The following is a 25,369-nucleotide window of genomic DNA, read 5'->3' as shown; positions in this document are numbered from 1 at the left end:
CACTCTTAGCATTCAGAGAGGCTTTGTCTTCTCCTGGAGAGCAGTTTTTAATCAAGGCAAACACATCCTGTGGAGAATCAGAACTGATGACTCTTTAAGAGGGCTCACCAGAATAACACCTGTCCCACTCCTCCAAACATACTTTCAGATTGAGATGAACTACAGACATAAGAGAGAGAGAGAGTGAGACAGTCAGAGAGAATCTGAAGACTGACAGCTGATTATAAAAGGTTTATGAAACTAATGATAAAAAACTGTCTACAAAAACGGTGATTCTGTCAGGACTACTATGTCAAAGATGATTAACAATTAGCATACAGTTTGGATTGGCTGTATGGTTCCATTCTGGGCAAGAACAGAATACACAGAACAGAACCAACATAAATGTATTGTAGATATCATTAATGTTCTTAATGACAATAATTTAATGCGACAACATGAATCAAGATAAATAACAGTTTGATTTGAAGAGGAATATCAGAAGGCCAAGTCCTGATTGTGGACGAGAGAGGAGATGGTAATGGAGGAGGGTTATTAGCTCCTGAGCAACGCGATAAAGCTGCTGATAATACTGAATGGACCTTATATATAGGGATGCTATGATAGGTGTGAATCAGTTGAGAGTCAGCTGACGCGAGCATGACTGACATGACCTGCCAGAACTAACGCTACTCTTGTGTTGACAAATATAGGCACAAAAAGCTATTTAAACTTTCAGAAACATCATGTACCATGGTATTTACATGGTACTACGATGTACGTTTTAAAAAAATATATTCTGGCTTTCTCATCCAGCGCCACAGCAAAATAAATGATATTTTACCCGGTTTGAGCTTTCAGTTTGAATCAAATGTGATCACAGAAAAAGACTATTTATCAAGAAACCACACCTTTCTGTTGATTTATCATTGTGGGCTGCACACAAAAGCTCCATTCAGCAGAACCAGTTCATATGATTCATGAACAAAGGAGTCTTACTGTATGAGCTGGTTCTTTTAATCAATAATTCAAAAACATTCAACTCAGGAATTATCTGACTGGATCAGATACTGGATCATTCACTGAATGAATCACTGAATCCATCAGAGCGATTGTATTAATATTAACTTAAGTCTATCAGTCATATCCGTACCGAGATGAAGCAAGTTTTGTGTTCTTAAGGTTGTGAAACCTAAATTAGTTTAACTGCAGACTGGCTGTGAAGAATGGAAAGATGGCCCCTCCGCAAGTAAAGTAAAGAACTGTTACTGTTTTGACACATTTTGTTGGAAAATGTGTTTACCTGCCTGTGTGCTCACCTTGACTATGAGGCGTGTGGAATGGTGTTGCCTCTAGGCATCAGAGAGTCCACTCTAGGAGCATGGCTTTTTTTAAGACGCCTACATATGTAATAGGTTTGTGTTGCGGCAGGCTGGTCCTTTCTGCACATATTCATAAGGCTTTAAAGTTTGGACATGGATTCAACCTCAGACTCTCAAGTCCTTCTGGGTTAATCCATTCAGTAGGCCACAGGATTTGTTAACCTTGCTGGTCAGCCATTTGTTGGTATTAATGTTCACATAGTGTCAACACTATGAACAGTGTTGAGTTATCTTAAAAAGTCAAGGTCTCAGGTAACCCTGAGATGTTTTATTTCAAAGCAAATCTAAAATATCATATACAAGTATAATGTATGTTGAGTTACCTTGTAAATCTGCCCAAATTGTTTGGTTAAAGATTAATAGCTATAAATATGTATGTCCCCTGTATGTCTGATGTCATTCCTGCGACTTCTGGTGTGAGAATGCCAGGTGCACTTGTGCTGCCGCTTCACGCTAGTACCTGTTTGTCTGCTATTGTTGACTGTTACGTTTGTCTTTGGATATGTTTTCTCTGGGAATCGACATTATTGGATTATTTCCAGGACTACTTTACACACTCAAAAAGTTTTGGATAACTGACCCGGCAGTCTCCGTGATTCTGTCACACAGATCGCCTGCGAGCCCTCTCCATTCCTATCCTTACATCCCTCTCGACATCTGATACAGTGACTCTCCACTCTCTATATTTTTGTGGTGTCAATCCTTGGTATGGTTCGGTAGCCTTCCCCTTCTGTGGATTGTGGATCCGATATGGTTCTGGCTAACGTAGTTAAACCGATAAAATGTTGTGTGGGTCACATTGGTCATCACTGGTCATGTCGTTGTGTATCCACTTGCAGGTTTTGTTTTTTGGTCTTTTTGTACTGTTTTTGGATGACGTTAATCAAATTACTTTTCTCGAAGATGGCTTTACAATTTTCTGCCGCTCAACTCGGAACATCAAAAGGATCTTTCCGCTTGGCTCCGGACACTTTTAAATGGTGTGAACAACTTGGAGCTTTACGCCGACCTCGCTACATACACCGTTCGCAGAAGAAACTTCGGATTTATCACTGCTCGTCTTCAAATAATATTCCGGTTACCATCACCCATGCTTCGGGTAAAACACAGCAGGAAAATCGACTTCTCAACTTTGGAAATCCAAGATCACTGCGCTTTGATCCCGACCTCTGAACCTGCAGACGCGCATCTTCAGACTTGCGAAGTGCACTGTTGAACACTCGCTCTTTAACTGATAAAGCATCAGTGTTGAATGACATAATCATTGACACAAACCTGGACATGCTACTTTTGACAGAAACCTGGCAGGTGCCTAATGACCTTTTCAACTTGAACCTTTTAACATCACCTGGGTACATCTATTTCTCTTAACCGCGTCTTCATCGTAGAGGTGGAGGACTGGCTTTGCCGTGAGACTATTAAAATATCCAAGATCGAGTTTCATGATGTTGCAAGTTGCAACATTTGAATACCTAGTGCTGAAAATGACTGGCCAAACGTCACTGGCTGTAATCTTAATTTACCGACCTCCAAAATTTCCCTCTGACTTTTTCTCTGAGATTAGTGAGTTACTTACTCTTGTCTGTGGTAGTCATTCATCTGTTATTTTGCTTGGTGATTTTTATATACTGTACATGAAAACACTGCACAATGCAAAGAATTGATGTATGTGCTGGACGGTTTCAACTTCACTCAACATGTAACTTTTGCTACTCACTCCAGGGGTCATATACTGGATCTCATATGTACATCTGGCTTATATAATATTCTTGTTAGTGGCTCTGATTTTGCTTTCTGAACGAGCTTATGAACTCATAAACTTCAGATTTAGTTTTCCAATATCTATATCACCACTGAAGAAAATGCTCACCTATCTTAAAATCAATTCTGTGAATCCATCTTCTTTCTCTGTTTCAATAAGGGCTTCAACCTTGTCAGAATGTTTACTATCTAACAGTCCGTCAGAAATCTGCTGTATTTACAATAATGATTTTTCTCAAATACTTGAGAGGCATGCTCCTGTTAAAACTAGACTGGTTCCATCTACTCGTGCCTCACCCTGGTTCACTCCTGAACTACGAACGATGAAAACTGAGGGTCGCCGCCTAGAAAGACTATACAGGAAAACTGGACTCATTGTGCACTCTCTGGCTTTTAAACATTTGCTCAACTACCGTACAGCCCTCAACGATGCAAGATCCTCTTATTTTTCCTCTACCATTAGGAATTCCACGTGCAGGCCCAAATCACTCTTTGCTATGGTTAACAAACTCCCTAATCCACCACAACATGTTATGTTGGGCTCTGGGGTGCTTGTGAATAGCTTTTCCCATTTATTTTCAGACAAATTGAAGTCAATCACTGAATCCATCACCAAAGACAACCCTCATACAAGTGACTCAAATGATGAATAAATCATTTGATGTTATCTAATTCAGCTCACTCAACAAACTCTCTCTCTGCTTTTACTCTGACTACTCCTGCTGCCATAAGTGATCTAATTGTGAAGTCCACATCCTGCCGGCTTGATCCTACACCTACTGCTTTGCTTAAGATGTGTGTCCTCAAGGTTGCACCCTTCATAACACATATGATAAACTGTAGTTTGGCTTCCGCCATTGTCCCGGCAGAATTAAAAATGGCTGCGGGCCGGTGACCCCAATTCTTTAAAAAAAAACAGGCCTTGACCATCTAAATATGGACAATTATAGGCCAATATCTAATTTAACATTCTTAAGCAAAATCCTTGAAAAGGTTGTGGCTTCGCAATTGCGATCAGATGTTAATGGTCTTTTTGAACCTTTTCAGTCTGGATTTTGCCGATCTCATAGTACTGAAACTGCTCTTCTTCAGGTGGTTAATGACATTATTTTGTCCGTGGATTCAGGGTTAATAAACATCTTGATGCTTCTTGATCTAAGCGCTGCATTTTACAGTTTGCCAAGACTCGGCTTTCTGATATCGGCATCACTGGTTCCGCTCTTTCCTGGCTCATTTCTTACATCAGCGACAGAAAGCACTACAGTATATCAACATACAAGGGTATAGATCTGCCACTGCTTTGCTTACACAGGGTGTTCCTCAAGGTTCAGTTCTTGGCCCACTATTATCATCTGTATATATCCACTTGGTGACATCATACGCAAACATGGACTTCAATTTCATTGCTATGCTGATGACATTCAAATTTATCTTACCACCATCAAAGGCCATCCCTGCCTGTCTCACTTACTGTATGTATCAGGGATATCAAGCATTGGATGTCCCTTGAATTTCCTCAAATTAAATAATAAAAAAACTGAGATATTGGTGATTGGCTCTGCTGCCTCAGTCAAAAGGATGGACCTGTCCATTGATATTGATTGAGTTCATGCTAAGCCTTCGTCATCTATCGTAACCTTGGTGTCTTAATCGACTCAACTCTATCTTTTGGCTCTCATATTTCTTCTCTTGTTAAAAACAATTTTTTCCATCTTCGTAATATTGCACGTCTTCGATATTCTCTCACGTTAGGTGATGCTGAAACCTTAATTCATGCAATAATCACATCACGTCTGGATTATTGCAATGCTCTATTTCTTGGTCTGCCCAAAAAACGTATTGCAAGCATGTTCAAAACTCAGCAGCAAGAGTTCTCACCTCCACCAGGCGTTCTGCTCACATTACTCCTCTGCTACATGACCTTCACTGGCTACCCGTGGCATCACATATTCACTTTAAGGTATTACTTCTAACGTTTAAGGCATTAAATGGTCTTGCACCTCCAGTAGATCTACTTTACTCTTACCGCCCTGCCTGGTCCCTTAGATCAGCTGAACTTGGTTTATTGTCCATCCCTCGTTTCCGGCTGTCTACTGTAGGTGGAAGGTAATTTAGTGTTAATGCTCCTAAATTATGGAATTCACTACCCCTTACACTTCGTAATATCTCATCTGTGGTTACATTCAAGACTCAGCTAAAAACATATCTATTTAACATGTATTTGGGATAATGTGACTATATGTGTCCTTATGTGAAATAATGTGTGTGCAGGTGTGTAAATGTTTTGTAATGTACAATGTAAAGTGACCTTGAGCTACGGAAAGGCGCTATATAAATAAAACAACTTCTTCTTCTTATAAATTGTTAAATAAATATTTTATCACAAAAAGGTACCTTTCAGTAAAGTTTATCAGACTGAGGGCAAGTTGTGCTAGTGGCTCATTAAAATGCATTAAACAAATAATTTTATGTTCATATTTGTTTTTAAAAGGTACATTTTTCAATTCCCCAATTGTCACGTTTCCGTTCATGTTTGGACTGTGTTGTCTTTGTCATTAATTCATCTGTCTCACCTGTGCCCTGTTAATCACCTCATTTAGTTATCTCGTTTGTTTTGCCCCAGCTGTGTCTTATTTCCCTGATCTGTTTCCTTGTGTATTTAGGTCCTGTGTGTTCCTTCAGTCCTTGTCGGTTATTGTTTGTGCACCAGCACACTGTTTCTTGTTTGTTTTGAGTTTTCTCCAGTTAATAAACCTTTGTTATTTTGGTACTTCGCTTGGCTTGTCTCCTTCCTTACCCGGACCCTGACACCAATGACACAACTTACCCCAAGTTATGTCACTGGGTCACTTTTTTTGTTTGTTGAGAAGTTATATTTATCTGTTTTATAAATGTTCCTCTATTTTAGGTAGATGTCCCAAAAAAAAAAAAAAAAAAAAAAAAATAGATGTATTAGTCTAATTTGTCCTACAGTTAAGCTTTACCTGAGTGTTCCCTATTTGACATTGATTTTGTCCTAAAGAAAATAACAGTTACACAAGCTCAGGGAAGCCTCATCTTGCATTTAAATCTTGCTTTTAAAAAAGGTCCTGACCAGTGATGTGGTCTGCAAGCCACCATATTGTCAATGTCAGAGGAAACTAAATCCTTATTAAGAATAGGTTAATAAGAGACTGTGTGAATAAAGCCAGTGAAAATTGTTTTAGTAAAATATGACTGTTATTGGAGAAAAAGTCATTAGGCCTATATACGAAAATGAGCACACACACACACACACACACACACACACACACACACACACACACACACACACACACACACACATTTCACTTTAATATCTGTAATAACTGTTTCTCAGAAACAACAATTATATTAAATTGCATTCTGTTTCTCCTGAGAAAGATTCCCTACAAAAGAGATCTTAACAATGTCAAAAAATTTGCACAGATTTGCCAAGACACCAAAGTCTGCAATCAAATTCCAATGATTTAAAATTAATTCAAACATCTGTCATCAAATTCTCCCAAAGCCAAATAACTGTTGCTATGCCATCCACATTAATTCTATACTCCAGTAGGCTATGTCAGAATTTGTATTTATACTTCCCAATTAATTTTATAGGAGTTATAACTAAATATACAGTTGATACATAAATAACACATAACTGAGACTCTATTGAGTATCTGAAGCTAGAAAACCCTCTGAGCGATAACATTTTCCACTGGGAGTGCTCATACATGTGCTTTAATGGAGAAACTACCCAGCTGGCACACAACATCATATGACGTTGATATTCGGTTGAATTTTGGTTGCGACGTCGGATGAATAGAATCCAACATCACCTCAACGTCTAATGTCAACGTTAAGCTGACGTCCAATACCGACGTCAGCTGAAGTTGATATTTTGTTGTTTTTAGGTTGTGTTGTAAAGTTACCAAAATCCAACGTCTCTATGACGTCACAATGGTAACGTCCACACAACGTCAAATTCTAACATCATTAGACGTAGAAGTTGTGTTGGTTTTAGGTTGTGGTATTTACTAACCAAAATACAACGTCAAGCCAACGTCTCCTGACAACGTCACATTTGCGTCAAACACTGACATTTAGTCGTGAGGTATGGTGACCAAACCCCAACGTCATCTTAACGTCGTAATGGCAACGTCCACACAACATCAAATTCTAACACCATTAGACGTTGATATTTTGTTGGTTTTAGGTTGTAGTATTAACTAACCAAAATACAACGTCAAGCCAACGTCTCCTGACAACGTCAGATTTGCGTCAAACACTGACATTTAGTCTGAGGTATGGTGACCAAACCCCAACGTCATCTTAACGTCGTAATGGCAACGTCCAGACAACATCAAATTCTAACATCATTAGACGTTGATATTTTGTTGGTTTTAGGTTGTGGTATTAACTAACCAAAATACAACGTCAAGCCAACGTCTCCTGACAACGTCAGATTTGCGTCAAACACTGACATTTAGTCTGAGGTATGGTGACCAAACCCCAACGTCATCTTAACGTCGTAATGGCAACGTCCACACAACATCAAATTCTAACACCATTAGACGTTGATATTTTGTTGGTTTTAGGTTGTAGTATTAACTAACCAAAATACAACGTCAAGCCAACGTCTCCTGACAACGTCATATTTCCGTCAAACACTGACATTCAGTCTTAGGTATGGTGACCAAACCCCAACGTCATCTTAACGCCGTAATGGCAACGTCCAGACAACATCAAATTCTAACATCATTAGACGTTGATATTTTGTTGGTTTTAGGTTGTGGTATTAACTAACCAAAATACAACGTCAAGCCAACGTCTCCTGACAATGTCATATTTCCGTCAAACACTGACATTCAGTCTGAGGTATGGTGACCAAACCCCAACGTCATCTTAACGTCGTAATGGCAACATCCAGACAACATCAAATTCTAACATCATTAGACGTTGATATTTTCTTGGTTTTAGGTTGTGGTATTAACTAACCAAAATACAACGTCAAGCCAACGTCTCCTGACAATGTCATATTTCCGTCAAACACTGACATTCAGTCTGAGGTATGGTGACCAAACCCCAACGTCATCTTAACGTCGTAATGGCAACGTCCAGACAACATCAAATTCTAACATCATTAGACGTTGATATTTTGTTGGTTTTAGGTTGTGGTATTAACTAACCAAAATACTACGTCAAGCCAACGTCTCCTGACAACGTCATATTTCCGTCAAACACTGACATTCAGTCTGAGGTATGGTGACCAAACCCCAACGTCATCTTAACGTCGTAATGGCAACGTCCACACAACATCACATTCTAACATCATTAGACGTTGATATTTTGTTGGTTTTAGGTTGTGGTATTAACTAACCAAAATACTACGTCAAGCCAACGTCTCCTGACAACGTCATATTTCCGTCAAACACTGACATTGAGTCGTGAGGTATGGTGACCAAACCCCAACGTCATCTTAACGTCGTAATGGCAACGTCCACACAACATCACATTCTAACATCATTAGACGTTGATATTTTGTTGGTTTTAGGTTGTGGTATTAACTAACCAAAATTCAACGTCAAGCCAACGTCTCCTGACAACGTCATATTTCCGTCAAACACTGACATTTAGTCGTGAGGTATGGTGACCAAACCCCAACGTCATCTTAACGTCGTAATGGCAACGTCCAGACAACATCACATTCTAACATCATTAGACGTTGATATTTTGTTGGTTTTAGGTTGTAGTATTAACTAACCAAAATACAACGTCAAGCCAACGTCTCCTGACAACGTCAGATTTGCGTCAAACACTGACATTTAGTCGTGAGGTATGGTGACCAAACCCCAACGTCATCTTAACGTCGTAATGGCAACGTCCACACAACATCAAATTCTAACACCATTAGACGTTGATATTTTGTTGGTTTTAGGTTGTAGTATTAACTAACCAAAATACAACGTCAAGCCAACGTCTCCTGACAACGTCAGATTTGCGTCAAACACTGACATTTAGTCGTGAGGTATGGTGACCAAACCCCAACGTCATCTTAACGTCGTAATGGCAACGTCCACACAACATCAAATTCTAACACCATTAGACGTTGATATTTTGTTGGTTTTAGGTTGTAGTATTAACTAACCAAAATACAACGTCAAGCCAACGTCTCCTGACAACGTCAGATTTGCGTCAAACACTGACATTTAGTCTGAGGTATGGTGACCAAACCCCAACGTCATCTTAACGTCGTAATGGCAACGTCCAGACAACATCAAATTCTAACATCATTAGACGTTGATATTTTGTTGGTTTTAGGTTGTGGTATTAACTAACCAAAATACAACGTCAAGCCAACGTCTCCTGACAACGTCAGATTTGCGTCAAACACTGACATTTAGTCTGAGGTATGGTGACCAAACCCCAACGTCATCTTAACGTCGTAATGGCAACGTCCACACAACATCAAATTCTAACACCATTAGACGTTGATATTTTGTTGGTTTTAGGTTGTAGTATTAACTAACCAAAATACAACGTCAAGCCAACGTCTCCTGACAACGTCATATTTCCGTCAAACACTGACATTCAGTCTTAGGTATGGTGACCAAACCCCAACGTCATCTTAACGCCGTAATGGCAACGTCCAGACAACATCAAATTCTAACATCATTAGACGTTGATATTTTGTTGGTTTTAGGTTGTGGTATTAACTAACCAAAATACAACGTCAAGCCAACGTCTCCTGACAATGTCATATTTCCGTCAAACACTGACATTCAGTCTGAGGTATGGTGACCAAACCCCAACGTCATCTTAACGTCGTAATGGCAACATCCAGACAACATCAAATTCTAACATCATTAGACGTTGATATTTTCTTGGTTTTAGGTTGTGGTATTAACTAACCAAAATACAACGTCAAGCCAACGTCTCCTGACAATGTCATATTTCCGTCAAACACTGACATTCAGTCTGAGGTATGGTGACCAAACCCCAACGTCATCTTAACGTCGTAATGGCAACGTCCAGACAACATCAAATTCTAACATCATTAGACGTTGATATTTTGTTGGTTTTAGGTTGTGGTATTAACTAACCAAAATACTACGTCAAGCCAACGTCTCCTGACAACGTCATATTTCCGTCAAACACTGACATTCAGTCTGAGGTATGGTGACCAAACCCCAACGTCATCTTAACGTCGTAATGGCAACGTCCACACAACATCACATTCTAACATCATTAGACGTTGATATTTTGTTGGTTTTAGGTTGTGGTATTAACTAACCAAAATACTACGTCAAGCCAACGTCTCCTGACAACGTCATATTTCCGTCAAACACTGACATTGAGTCGTGAGGTATGGTGACCAAACCCCAACGTCATCTTAACGTCGTAATGGCAACGTCCACACAACATCACATTCTAACATCATTAGACGTTGATATTTTGTTGGTTTTAGGTTGTGGTATTAACTAACCAAAATTCAACGTCAAGCCAACGTCTCCTGACAACGTCATATTTCCGTCAAACACTGACATTTAGTCGTGAGGTATGGTGACCAAACCCCAACGTCATCTTAACGTCGTAATGGCAACGTCCAGACAACATCACATTCTAACATCATTAGACGTTGATATTTTGTTGGTTTTAGGTTGTGGTATTAACTAACCAAAATACTACGTCAAGCCAACGTCTCCTGACAACGTCATATTTCCGTCAAACACTGACATTCAGTCATGAGGTATGGTGACCAAACCCCAACGTCATCTTGACATCATAATGTTAATGTCCACACAACGTCAAATTTTAACATCATTAGACGTTAATATTTTGTTGGTTTTAGGTTGTGGTATTAACTAACCAAAATTCAACGTCAAGCCAACGTCTCCTGACAACGTCATATTTCCGTCAAACACTGACATTTAGTTGTGAGGTATGGTGACCAAACCCCAACGTCATCTTAACGTCGTAATGGCAACGTCCACACAACATTAAATTCTAACATCATTAGACGTTGATATTTTGTTGGTTTTAGTTTGTGGTATGAACTAACCAAAATACAACGTCAAGCCAACGTCTCCTGACAACGTCATATTTCCATCAAACACTGACATTGAGTCGTGAGGTATGGTGACCAAACCCCAACGTCATCTTAACGTCGTAATGGCAACGTCCACACAACATCAAATTTTAACATCATTAGACGTTGATATTTTGTTGGTTTTAGTTTGTGGTATGAACTAACCAAAATACAACGTCAAGCCAACGTCTCCTGACAACGTCATATTTGCGTCAAACACTGACATTTAGTCATGAGGTATGGTGACCAAACCCCAACGTCATCTTAACGTCGTAATGGCAACGTCCAGACAACATCAAATTTTAACATCATTAGACGTTGATATTTTGTTGGTTTTAGTTTGTGGTATGAACTAACCAAAATACAACGTCAAGCCAACGTCTCCTGACAACGTCATATTTCCATCAAACACTGACATTGAGTCGTGAGGTATGGTGACCAAACCCCAACGTCATCTTAACGTCGTAATGGCAACGTCCACACAACATCAAATTTTAACATCATTAGACGTTGATATTTTGTTGGTTTTAGTTTGTGGTATGAACTAACCAAAATACAACGTCAAGCCAACGTCTCCTGACAACGTCATATTTGCGTCAAACACTGACATTTAGTCGTGAGGTATGGTGACCAAACCCCAACGTCACATTGACGTCATAATGTTGACGTCCGCACAACGTCAAATTCTAACATCAATAGACGTTGATATTTTGTTGATTTTAGGTTGGGGGATTTTCTAACCAAAATTCAACGTCAAGCCAATTGTTCCAAGACAACGTCAGATTGACGTAAAAAACACTGGAATTTAGTTGTGAGGTTTGGTGTAGAGGTCTTCTTGGATCCTAAAATCTGTACCCGACCCAAATCACTTCTTACCCGAACCTGACGTGCATAAATAATTTTATTTATTATTTGGCCAGCATCCTGGCCAAATTTGCCCCTTGGCCCCTGTCCATCATGGCCTCCTAATCATCCCCATATACTGATTGGCTTCATCACTGTCTCCTCTCCACCAGTAAGCTGGTGTGTGGTGGGCGTTCTGGCGCAATATGGCTGCCGTCGCATCATCCAAGTGGATGCTGCACATTGGTGGTGGTTGAGGAGATTCCCCCCTTCTATGTAAAGCGCTTTGAGGTCTCAGAAAAAGCACTATAAAAATGTAACGAATTATTATTATTATTATTATTATTATTTGAAGAAAAACACAACCCGAGTCAGATCCGAGTCCGACCCAACCCGACAGCATTTCTTTCCTAACCTGACTGGACCCAAACATAAATGGCACTGACGTGTACACAGCAAAGTCTGTCAAGAAGAATCCCAGTGTCTTGCTGACTTATTTGGCCGCTGCTCCATTATTCATATATTTATTTGAATCCCTACATGAACACGCAGTGTAATGAAGCGAGTGCCTTTGCCTGATGGATCTCATAGTTACAATGGATTTCTGTGTTCAAGGTTACAAACATTTGTTCCTTTTCTATACACATTTCTCAAAATTGCACTTGACATGAACGCACAAGTACGTGCAAAGTGCTGAAATGTCAATTATTCATCACTGTAACTTCAGTACATCCTATAACTTAATTGTATCTTATACCTGACCTTATGATGATCGTTGGAACGGTAGGCAAAAAAGTGGAGCAACGTCTAAATGCGCAAGCAACCTTACGTAGAGTCCATTGCATGTAGAAGTGCGGATTCAGAACTTAATAACGCTGTAATAGAATTGTTTTAAATAGCTAATAAAGTTTTGTTAAATGCCTGACAGTTTAAAAGGATTCGGGTCTTCTCAGGTCCATATTGAAAAAGCACATTTAGATGCCAGAGACCCGAGGCCACTAATACCGAACCCGACCTGTGTCCAAGGCACTCGTTTAAGTTTTAGACCCAAACTCGAGTTTTCGAATCAAAGTGCACCCGTGAAGACCTCTAGCATGGTAACCAAAACCCAACGTCTCCTTAACGTTGTAATGGTAACGTCCACACAAGGTCAAATTCGAACATCATTAGACGTTGAAGTTTTGTTGGTTTTAGGTTGTGATATTAACTAATCAAAATCCAACAGATATCCAAAATCCTCAAGATAACGTCCTACTGACGTCAAAAACTGACAGTTAGTCATGAGGTATATGATGACCAAAACCCAAGGTCTCCTTAACATCATATTGACATCAAATACTGACATTTAGTCGTGAGGTATGTTGACCAAACCGCAACGCCTTCTTGATGTCATTATGGTAACATCCACACAGCATCAAATTCTAACATTATTAGATGTGACATTTTACAATTTACTTGTGACATTAACTTACCAAAATCAAACGTCAAGCCAACGTCATATTCACGTCAAACACTGAAATTTCGTCATGAGGTATGGTGACCAAAACCCAACGTCACCTAAACAACAATGTTAACATCCACACAACATGAAATTCTGACATCATTAGACACTGATATTTTTGGGGTTTTTAAGTTGTGTTGTAAAGTAACATATATTCAACATCTTTCCAACATCAACATCTGCTACATACACCTAGATATTTTCTTGGTTTTAAGTTGTGTTGTAAAATACAACACAGTGCCAACGTCTCAAGCTAACGTCATATTTATGTCAAACACTAAATGTGAATGAATGTGTTGTTGGGTCACAATCTCACTTCTAAATTGTTGTGAGGTGTGGTGGTCTAAACCCAGCTATGTCACAATGTTAACATCTAGACAAACAACATTCCATTATTAGATGTTTTTGTTTTGTTGACTGCACATCAGGGTTACTAACCAAAACAAAAACGTCAGCATGCTAATGTATATACATCTAAAATAGGATACAGGCAACATTAGACATATTTGATATGATTTCAGTTGTGGTGTTGGGTAAGATAAATCTCATACTTATGTATAATACAGACTGAAGTCTTTGTGACCTAGTAAACGTCAAACTTCCTGTAAGCATGGCTCTTTATTTTATTTAAGGTGATAGTTCAGATTATCCATAGATTTTCTGGTCCATGCAAGTGTAATAGATCAAGTTGACCCAGTGTGTTCCCTGTCAGAAGAACAAGCTCGACTTCACCAGGAGTGTGCTGATCTAAAACGAATCAACTACCTGCAAGCAAGCAACTAAAAGACTGTTGTGCGCACAACAACACACATTTGGGTTTTATTAATGGTTTATACTTATTTCTACAATTATTTAATGAATCCTAAACCACCTTGGTTGTTTTGCATTTTTTTAATATAAATATATCAGCTGGGTTGCTGCTCAAAATTATGTTGTTTCCAGGTGTATATTCATTTTGGAGCAGCACATTCCCAGTAAGGTGTTCTCACAAGAGAAAATACTTTATGGTTCAAATTGGGATGATCTACATTATGGAACAGCAAAAACATTGTGTGGGTGAAATGTGAACTACCTCTTTATGTGCCTTTGGGTAATGATCAAAATCTCCTAAGTCACAATACAGCAGTTTGTCAGCGACTAATGAATAGTGACAGCATAACAGTAATCAACATCTGTATAGCATACGTCAACCACCTGACAATAGCTGTTTTATCAGCACATTGATGTTAGAATTGTATATGCTTCATAACAGTGCAGCTGTCAGACAAACGCAGTAATTAAGTTGGCTTGAGAAAGCCAACTTACTGATATTGTACTTAAACTTATTATTCTTCTGAGACTAAAAATTTCTATATGTAACTCCTCCTAGAGCTTTAACTCTACATACTCCAAACTCGGCTCAGACACTCAAACTTTTCTGACTAAGTGTGCTATCTATTTTCAGACTGATCGGACTTACGGTTTTCCTAAAAATGACGATCAAAACTCGAAAAAACTCATTCAAAAACTCCCATTGACTTACATTGGGGAGTTCTAAAAAATTCAAACCGACAAAAATTTAAATCTAAACACCTTGAAGACTAAACCAAACTGCCGTTCTATATACTATATGAGCCATTGAGACTCATTTAAACAAATAAACTCATCCATCTATCTACTTCAAACTACTTTAAACTTTAAACTATCTATCTATCTCTTTTTAACTAATCCATCTTTCTTTCTAACTTATCCATCTTTCTTTCTAATTAATCTATCTTTCTTTCTAACTAATCCATCTTTCTTTCTTTCTTTCTTTCTTTCTAATCTATCTATCTTTCTTTCTAACTTATTCATCTTTCTTTCTCTCTAATTAATCTATCTTTCTCTCTAACTAATCCATCTTTCTTTCTTTCTTTCTTTCTTTCTTTCTTTCTTTCTAACTAACTAATATTTCCTTCATTCTTTCTAACTAATCTATCTTTCTTTCTTTCTTTCTTTCTTTCTTTCTTTCTTTCTTTCTTTCTAACTACTCTCTTTCTTTCTTTCTTTCTTTCTTTCTAACTAATCTTTCTTTCTAACCTTTTTATCTTTCTAACCTATCTTTCTTTCTTTCTTTCTAACTAATCTTTCCTTCATTCTTTTCTAACTGATCTTTCTTTCTTTCTTTCTTTCTTTCTTTCTTTCTTACTACTCTTTTTCTTTCTCTTTCTTTCTTTCTTTCTTTCTTTCTTTCTTTCTTTCTTTCTAACTTATCCATCTTTCTTTCTTTCTAATTAATCTATCTTTCTTTCTAACTAATCCATCTTTCTTTCTTTTGTTCTTTCTTTCTTTCTTTCTTTCTTTCTTTCTTTCTTTCTTTCTTTCTTTCTAACCTTTTTATCTTTCTAACCTATCTTTCTTTCTTTCTTACTAATCTTTCCTTCATTCTTTCTAACTAATCTTTCTCTTTCTTTCTTTCTTTCTTTTTCTTTCTTTCTTTCTTTCTTTCTTTCTTTCTTTCTTTCTTTCTTTCTTTCTTTCTTTCTTTCTAACTACTCTTTTTCTTTCTTTCTTTCTCTTTCTTTCTTTCTTTCTTTCTTTCTTTCTTTCTTTCTAACTTTCTTTCTAACTAACTAATCTTTCCTTCATTCTTTCTAACTAATCTTTCTCTCTTTCTTTCTTTCTAACTACTCTTTTTCTTTCTTTCTTTCTTTCTTTCTTTCTTTCTTTCTTTCTTTCTTTCTTTCTTTCTTTCTTTCTTTCTTTCTTTCTTTCTAACTAATCTTTCTTTCTAACCTTTTTATCTTTCTAACCTATCTTTCTTTCTTTCTAACTAACTAATCTTTCCTTCATTCTTTCTAACTAATCTTTTTCTTTCTTTCTTTCTTTCTTTCTTTCTTTCTTTCTTTCTTTCTTTCTTTCTTTCTTTCTAACTACTCTTTTTCTTTCTTTCTTTCTTTCTTTCTTTCTTTCTTTCTTTCTTTCTTTCTTTCTTTCGAACTAATCTTTATTTCTAACCTTTTTATCTTTCTAACCTATCTTTCTTTCTTTCTTTGTGTTAAATAATGCCAAGATCATGCTAAGAACTCTATAAAAACTCCATAGTAACCATCTGTGACAACTAACCAACCACTCAAAATACTTTAAACTACTTTTAAATACTTTAAACTTCAAACTACTTTAAACTTCAAACTACTTTAAACTTCAAACTACTTCAAACTAATTTAAACTTCAAACTAATTTAAACTTCAAACTTCTTCAAACTTTCTGGTCCGACTTTATCAAGCCAACTTAAAGTTTGTCTCGACGAACTTTCGCATCTAGTTATTATTAGTATACAATAATGATGATAATATGAACAACAATAATAATAAAATCAATTTAGCCTAGTGACCTGTGTAAAAAAAATTTGCAGGCAACCCAAGAAATTTGAAATGAATTCCTAACCAATCACAGTTAGGCATCAATTTGAAATTAATTCCTAACCAATCACAGTTATAGGCATCAATTTGAAATTAATTCCTAACCAATCACAGTTAGGCATCAAACCTCACGTTTCCTCTCCAGCTGTTGTACTGCGCGGGCTGGGCAGTGGGCACTGCATAGTGCACACATTTCAACATCCTGACACACCTTCTGTGGACGATGAGTGAACACAGGTAAGGAAAATATAAATAGATATTGGTGTTTATTAGTTTTTTGTTGATTTTTTTCTCGTTTTTTTTTTTCTTTCTGTTGGGCAGCAATGGATTTTTGTGAACTGGCACGATTTTCCACCTAGCCTACTATTTAACTACCAGAGTACCTTTAATAATGTAGTTAAAAGTGACTTAAATATAATAACTATATAGTACAAGTAGTGAGGAATGTCGCCTCAGCGCACATTTTTTCTGACTGAACTGCACGTGCGCCGGCTGTCCGGTTAGGCCGCTGTTGTTGGGGGAGTCGGGGAAACGTGACTAGCACGTGAAATAAATGCATTCATTTATATCAATTTTACGGAGCCCTCCACATGACACGCATAATAGTGGCCATACGTGTCCTTTGCCGTGGATTCTAGATCACTTTATTGTGTAAAATGTGCTAGTCACTAGTGGGTCAATTTAAAGGGTCAAAAGATTTTCGACATGCCAATTTTAAAATACAAAAAATAATAATATCTATTACAATTGTTCTAACATTAAGACTGTTGTGTACATATAAATACTGAGTGTTTATTCATATAGATGAATTGGTCCTTAAAAATGTCATGTGGTGCGAACGTGATAATCTTATTTTATTTCCTTAACATGTTTAATAATTTATTTTTTTACAAGTTCTGGTAACACTTTACAATACGGGTGCACTAAGAGGCATTAATTCATTCTTAACTAATGCACAGATAATCATGAGTTAATGTATGACACAATTATTAGTGCATCAGCAACTAATAGTCTAAATGATTAATAGATGAATTAATATAATAGTAATTAATTAAAACTGGCATAATGTATTCATTCCATAATAATATATTTGATTAACTAATAGTGTCAATTAATGTGTTCATTACCACAGGTCAAAGCTAATGATTTGCAAAGATATCATTATGTGTCCATTAACTAATTGTTAAGTAATATGGCATAGTAAAATCCATAGTGTGGATGTCAAAACCAAAATGACATATTACAATTAGTTAATCATTTGTCTTAAGCTGTAAATTTACTCTCTGATTCTTGTAGCCCTCCGGCAAATTCAGGAGCTCATCTCAGAAAAGCAGACCAGACCACCTTCTCAGGGAGGACCATCTCTCCAAACAAAACAAAGTCGAAGATCAGGTTCACCTGTTGATCAGCAATCTACGCAAAGTCAACCAACACATGGGAAACATTCCCCGTACCCAATCCCAGAAGCAAGTAAGTATATAGTAGTAGTTGTGTGTGTGTGTGTGTGTGTGTGTGTGTGTAGAAATGTCAAATCATTTGAATGGGTTAGTGTTAAAAACTTAGACCCACTTAAGGGCCCATGTCATCCTCAGTTATAAAATAAGGGGAAAATATGATTTGTGCATTTTACTTTTGCTTTCAAATTGGCAGCAATTGCTTGAATGGTGGGTTCATTATTGATCTTAATGTAAAACAAAACAATACAGTACAATGAAAAACTTGCTTAAATAGGCACTTTTACATTTCGTTTTCAAACCTAGATCTTCCGCCATCATCTCGTCAGTCAGCTCCTCACTAACGCTGCATTGAGCAGACAATTTCAGGTTTTAAGTGTAGCGTCTGTTCTCTAACTTTTTCAACCTTTTAGGACCCACTCTAAAACGTTGTGTTTTTGCTCACCCCCGAAAGTGTCAATTTTAACATGTTATAAAACCAGTGTGACATCAAGATATGACAAACCTACTAAACTATAACAACCGCTTCATAATGTGTTGTATATAATTAATTATTTGGACATTTAAATCCTCTTTCTTTTGTATCCACAGGATGATGACAAATGAGGTAATGGCCAGTTTCAATATGAAGTGTGGGAAGGGGAAGCTTGCCTTCACCAAGCTCCATCTTTACAATGTTATCACAGGTAAAAAAAAACAAAAACAGTAACCTCATAGTACCTTTCCGTTTGATATGTTTAATTTTTCAGAACTCTAATGTAGGGGTGGGCAATCTGACAATTTTATATCGTGATCGATCTTGAAGTCGTCCACGTTCTACTTTTCAAGCGAGTCTTAGAGATCGCAAACTTGTCCTCATAACAGCAGGACTTTTATTTTGACGATAATGTGTCCCCAGTGAAGCTGACATTTATTTTTACGGGCAACCCTGAGCACACAGCGCTCCTATTCTTCGTCTTCATTAGTTTATGGTCTCTGTTTAACAGTTTTGTCTAATACTTGGACCCCAGGAAGACTAGCTGTCGTCTCGGCGTCAGCTAATGGGGATCCTTTTAAATAAACAAATAAACGTTACTGGATAGAACCTGTTGTTGGATAGAACAAAAAGTAAACTGTATACGAAAAAGTATTATAGTGTATGCTTTTATATTATTTGTAACAGAAATGCAAACACTATTAATACTTTCTCATTTACCATGAGCATTCAGCAAATATACGCATTTATATCATTTAAACAAATCTTTGAATATTTAAAAAACATTTAATTTCACAATCCTTGCAGACTTAGTCGAATCCAGCTGTCAAATATTCTGAAGTGTGCATAGACGGTCAGTCCGTGTGAATTAGTTCAGCTTCACTGGGGACTCATGATCGACAAACTTTAAACCCTTGATTTCAAACTATGCTGGGGCTATATTCAGTTTCCCTCTGTCATATTCATGTCATTTACACTGTGTGCTAAATATAAAATGAGTGTCACCATGTCTTTATTTGAAAAAATATGATTCCTAGTGCGCACAAACTTACTTGAGTGGCCAGTTAAAGGACAAGTTCGGTATTTTACACTTAAAGCCCTGTTTTCAGATCGTTTCTGATGAAATAGAACGGTTAGGATTGAAATTTGGACACATACTGCTGGCCCGAGAATTTTCGGTGTCTGTGGTAGCACACCCCCACCTCCACAATGGCTGCATAGGTGCACTGGAACAATCCTTCCTAAAATGCATTAAACCTTCGTTTACAAAGATGTGAAACTCACCGAGTGGTCAGGGGTGTTCACTGATATGCTCACACAAAAATCGCTGCAAAAGATGCTTTCCAACAGGTTTTATAGTAGTTTTTGTCCAACTCCATTGACTTGTTTTGGATGTGCTGTGAGGTACGGTATTACTCCACTGGGCTGGAGTGTCTATTAGTCAAGCTCTCAACGGAAGAATGTACGGGTATGAGGCGTTTGGAAAAATAGGTCCACAGTTTTACAACGAATGGTAAAACACCTGTTGGAAAGCATCTTTTGTAGCGATTTTTGTGTGAGCATATCAGTGAACACCCCTGACCACTCGGTGAGTTTCACGTCTTTGTAAATTAAAGTTTAATGCGTTTTAGGAAGGATTGTTCTGTGCACCTATGCAGCCATTGTGTGTGGGGGGGGGCTACCACAGAAACCGAAAATTCTTGGGCCAGCAGCATGTGTCCAAATTTCAATCTTAGTCGTTCTATTTCATCAGAAACGATCTGAAAACAGAACTTGTCCTTTAATTACACTCTTTATTCACATTTTTTTAAAGCAATTTCTTTTATATGTGAAAAATTCGGTAATAGCCTATAATTACAGAATCAACAATTATGATCATTGATTATGATTATTATGATCATGGATCGTGATTGTTTCTTATAAGATCGTGATATGAAATTTTTGTAAGATCCCCCACCCCTACTCTAACTGCTGTTTTTACTTTCCTTCTGATGTTCATTCAGCTTAAGACACTCTGCAAAAACACTTAGGCTTTGCACCTGTGCATTCACATCTTTCTGTGAACAGCATCAAAAGTTAAAATTTCTCTCTTTTGATGAGTTACAGCATGAATGCAAGAATGTTACATGTGTATGGCCCTTAAAGCTAGGGTAGAATTTTTTTCCAGAAACTGGTTGAAAGTGTGTTCCTATCTTGGTATATATATATATATATATATATATATATATATATATATATATATATATATATATATATATATATATATATATATATATATAGGATGTCCTACCGTTTGTCAATATATACATTTGCATACCTCTACGCAACTTGTTTGCAAAAACAAACATGTCATCAGCGTGTTCATTGTGCAGAGAAAGTGAGAATAGATGCCAAATTCATTTTCATTATTCACATTCATTATTATTGTTATGTCTCACCAGTGAATAAGACATGAGGTAATCTAAAAGCGTTTATTCCTCCACCAACTCTGTCTCTCCTCCTGGCTCTTTGCAGAGGAGGCATGGCTTTGGAGACACTCTGAAGGGAGGGTGGGATCGTATGCTTTCAAAGCTAGCTTGCTATTGCTAGCCTCTGTGAAATTTCCCACCCTAGCTTTAAGACTGTTTGCAATATTTATTGTTTTAATGCTTACTGTAGTGCATCATATCCTATATTCCCCATACATTTTATTTTTCTAATATTTCTTACAGAGAGTGTCCAGAGGACTTCAAAGGAGATGGAGGCAAACATTGGAGCGGTTGTCGCCTTATGTTTAAAATATGCCCCAGACAGGGTGGGCGGAGGAGGCAGGAAAAATAATTGTACGATTTTAGAATAAGGATAATGTTAAATATAAATGGTTATTGTTGAAATCCTGTTAAAATAATGTAAATAAAATAAAATAAAAGGTTATTTTATAATCCATTTAATTTCTTTGTCATTTATCTAATAAACAACATTTGTGGATTCCAGTTTCACTACGATTTTTAAGTTACTTTTCTGTTTGCTCTTGTCTTAAGATAAATACTTTTGGGTTGTCTTGACCTTAAAAATCTTGACCTCTGTTCGATCTTGTTGTTACATCGAAGTTTCTTTGTATGTTGATTTTTATTTTACAACGAAAACCTGGCTTTGCTAAAAGTTCGATGTCATGCCAACAAAATAACCATATATTTCTTTAAGTTGGAATTTGACAGCTGATGTTGTGTTTTGAATGATATCTGGCCCAACATGTGAGTTTGGATGTCTAGCTTAACATTGGGTTCTGACGTCAAACTGATTTCCATTTTCAACCAAAATGCAACATCCAACATGGGAGGTTTACCCAACATTGAGTTGACGTTATAATCCAACGTCAGACTGACGTTTACTTTCAATGTTGGACAGACATTGCATTTTGGTTGAAAATGATAATCGGCTTGACATCATAACCCAACGTTAGATTGACGTCTACATCAAACGTTGGATAGACGTTGCATTTTGGTTGAAAATGATAATCGGCTTGACATCATAACCCAACGTTAGATTGACGTCTAAATCAAACGTTGGACAGACGTTGCATTTTGGTTGAAAATGAAAATCGGGTTGACGTCATAACCAAAAGTCAGAATGACGTCAATATCCAACGTAGGAAAGACGTTGCATTTTAGTTGGATATGAAAATTGGGTTGACGTCATAACCAAAAGTCAGAATGACGTCAATATCCAACGTAGGAAAGACGTTGCATTTTAGTTGGATATGAAAATCGGGTTGACGTCATAACCAAACGTCAGAATGACGTCAATATCCAACATAGGATAGACGTTGCATTTTAGTTGGATATGAAAATCGGGTTGACGTCATAACCAAACGTCAGAATGACGTCAATATCCAACGTAGGAAAGACGTTGCATTTTAGTTGGATATGAAAATCGGGTTGACGTCATAACCAAACGTCAGAATGACGTCAATATCCAACGTAGGATAGACGTTGCATTTTAGTTGGATATGAAAATCGGGTTGACGTCATAACCAAACGTCAGAATGACGTCAATATCCAACGTAGGAAAGACGTTGCATTTTAGTTGGATATGAAAATCGGGTTGACGTCATAACCAAACGTCAGAATGACGTCAATATCCAACGTAGGAAAGACGTTGCATTTTAGTTGGATATGAAAATCGGGTTGACGTCATAACCAAACGTCAGAATGACGTCAATATCCAACGTAGGAAAGACGTTGCATTTTAGTTGGATATGAAAATCGGGTTGACGTCATAACCAAACGTCAGAATGACGTCAACTTCCAACGTTGGACAGATGTTGGATATTGACTTTAGACTGACGTTGGGTTTTGACGTCAACCCGATTTTCATATCCAACTAAAATCAAACGTCTGTCCAACGTTGGAGTCCAACGTCAAAATGATGTTGAACTGACGTCCGGTGCCAGCTGGGTAGAAGCGTCTTTGAGGAAAAAAACAAACCATCTGAGATCCCTTTAGTCCAAGTCATCTGACAGAATATCTAATATCAGCACAGCTGGTGAAGATAAGACATTTAATAAGAAATATTTCACCTTGATCTATTTCATGCCCTTGTCCCCTGATATGACTGTCATGGTAATTTCTTACTTGACTCTTATGCGCACTGATTCACAGAGGAACATAAAAATGCAGCATGTTGCCATCAATAATGCTTCATTTATCAGGACAGATGGCTGATGGGAAGGCATGATTTGTCAAGCAGAAAAAAAAAATTACCAGCTTTTTACACAAGAAACACAAAGGTGGGGAGTGAAGAAACATTAAAAGGGACGTTTGTACTGATCTTAGTTTTGACCTTGGAAACAAAAGCAAATCATTGATTTATTTATGTGACTGGAGCTGTTGATCTTTTTGTCTGTTTACGTAAGTGAGCTCTCCTCAGAGTCTGTGAGTATGAGTTTGCCGTCACGGATTAAACTGAATTAAAAAGATTTGAAATGGAGAGTTGGCATCAGCTGAACAGTTTGGTCTGAGGCGAGGCTTAAGATGCATCTGGTAAAGTTATATTTGTTCAGATGGAGGGGCTTGGGAGCGGTGCTGTTGTCGAAAGGGTAAAAAAGTGTCTATAGCTGCAGGACAGGAAACTAGACAATTGAGTTTTGGCAGGCATTTTATCTTCTGCATCATGAAACCCACACACACAAGCAGTCGTCCTTCCCTGCACAGTGGGCTTTCACAGCGGAGGCAGAAGAGCAATCAACAGTGGTGTGAGCATTCACGTCTTCATGCCTGAATCTGACAAAACATCATTTATATGCAAACTAAATCAGAAAAACCTTACAGTATAATCATAAAAATGTGGTATGAATTTAAGGTTGTATATATATATATATATATATATATATATATATATACTGTATATAACTATACAACTATAAATATGTATAGTATAAATATATGTATTTCGTTAGGGATATTTATAAAGAAATTAATACTTTTATTCAGCAATAGTGTGGTAAATTCATCAAAAGTGACAGTAAAGACATGTATAATGTTACAATAGATTACCATTTCAAATAAATGCTGTTATTTTGAATTGAATTTATTTTTATTTTTTATCATGGTGTCCACAAAAAAATTAAACAGCACAATTGTTTTTAACATTGATAATAATAATCTTGAGCACCAAATCAGCATATTAGAATTATTTCTGCAGAATAGTGTGACACTGAAGACTGAACATTCAGCTTTGCCATCACAGGAATAAACAGCATTTTAAAATATATTAAAATAGATATTAAATTGTAATACTATTCAAATGTTTTTGCTGTATTTTGCACGGTGCCTAGCAAGCATATAGCACTGACTTCAGTTACCCGGATGAGCCTGTGTTAACAGTTTTCACTGGTCGTTATCCGAGAATAACATACTGCTGCTGGATGGCATGATTTACCAATCAGAATCAAGCATTACACAGAGCTGTGTAATAAATATATACATTTATTTATAAGCCTTTTTACCTAATGAGGACCAGTAAAATGTCTTCACTGGTCGGTTGCCATAATATTTCACTATATAAGAGCAGACATTTGGCCCTCATAAGTATAGCCAAACCTACACACACACACACACACACATGATCCCACATACAAATCTCACATGCATTCAAAAATAAATGCATTTTAATTTGAAATCTTGCAAAACTGTAAGATTGAACACACTGACATTTTGCTAATTGCAACAGTAAAAAAAATGAATCATGAATGCAAATGTTTATTAGTATCAACCTCTGCAGAAGCATATGTGTTTCTTTGCCTATGATATCTTCCATGACTCTCTGAATCTGAAGTACATTAGGGCAGCACTCTGAAGCTGCAAAATACTCCACTGAAATGCCTGCATCCAAAAACCCTAGGTCTGTCACAGCAGTTCTACAGACACTTCAGAGATTCAGAATCAGCAAAATCTCATATGTGGAGCTTTAAATAGTCCTAACAGCTATGACGAGGCCAGTCCAGCTTTTAGGCTTCACTACA

General features: G+C 37.3%; 1 protein-coding gene and 1 long non-coding RNA gene across 2 annotated transcripts in view; one reads left to right on the top strand and one right to left on the bottom strand.

Moving 5' to 3' along the window:
- b4galnt4b (beta-1,4-N-acetyl-galactosaminyl transferase 4b) overlaps nt 1-25,369 on the bottom strand; it is a 122,105-nt gene that overhangs the window by 83,672 nt on the left and 13,064 nt on the right. The gene's annotated exons all lie outside the window — the stretch shown is intronic.
- LOC311287240 lies at nt 18,222-21,769 on the top strand. The gene is made up of 3 exons (XR_014626718.1): nt 18,222-18,408; nt 18,984-19,078; nt 21,579-21,769. It is a non-coding gene; the product is annotated as an uncharacterized lncRNA (long non-coding RNA).

The sequence above is a fragment of the Rutilus rutilus genome (assembly GCF_951802725.1).
Source record: "Rutilus rutilus genome assembly, chromosome: 3".
Lineage (NCBI taxonomy): Eukaryota > Metazoa > Chordata > Actinopteri > Cypriniformes > Leuciscidae > Rutilus > Rutilus rutilus.
The sequence above is the reverse complement of the archived record's forward strand: the minus strand, read 5'-3'. Positions and strand labels throughout refer to the sequence as shown.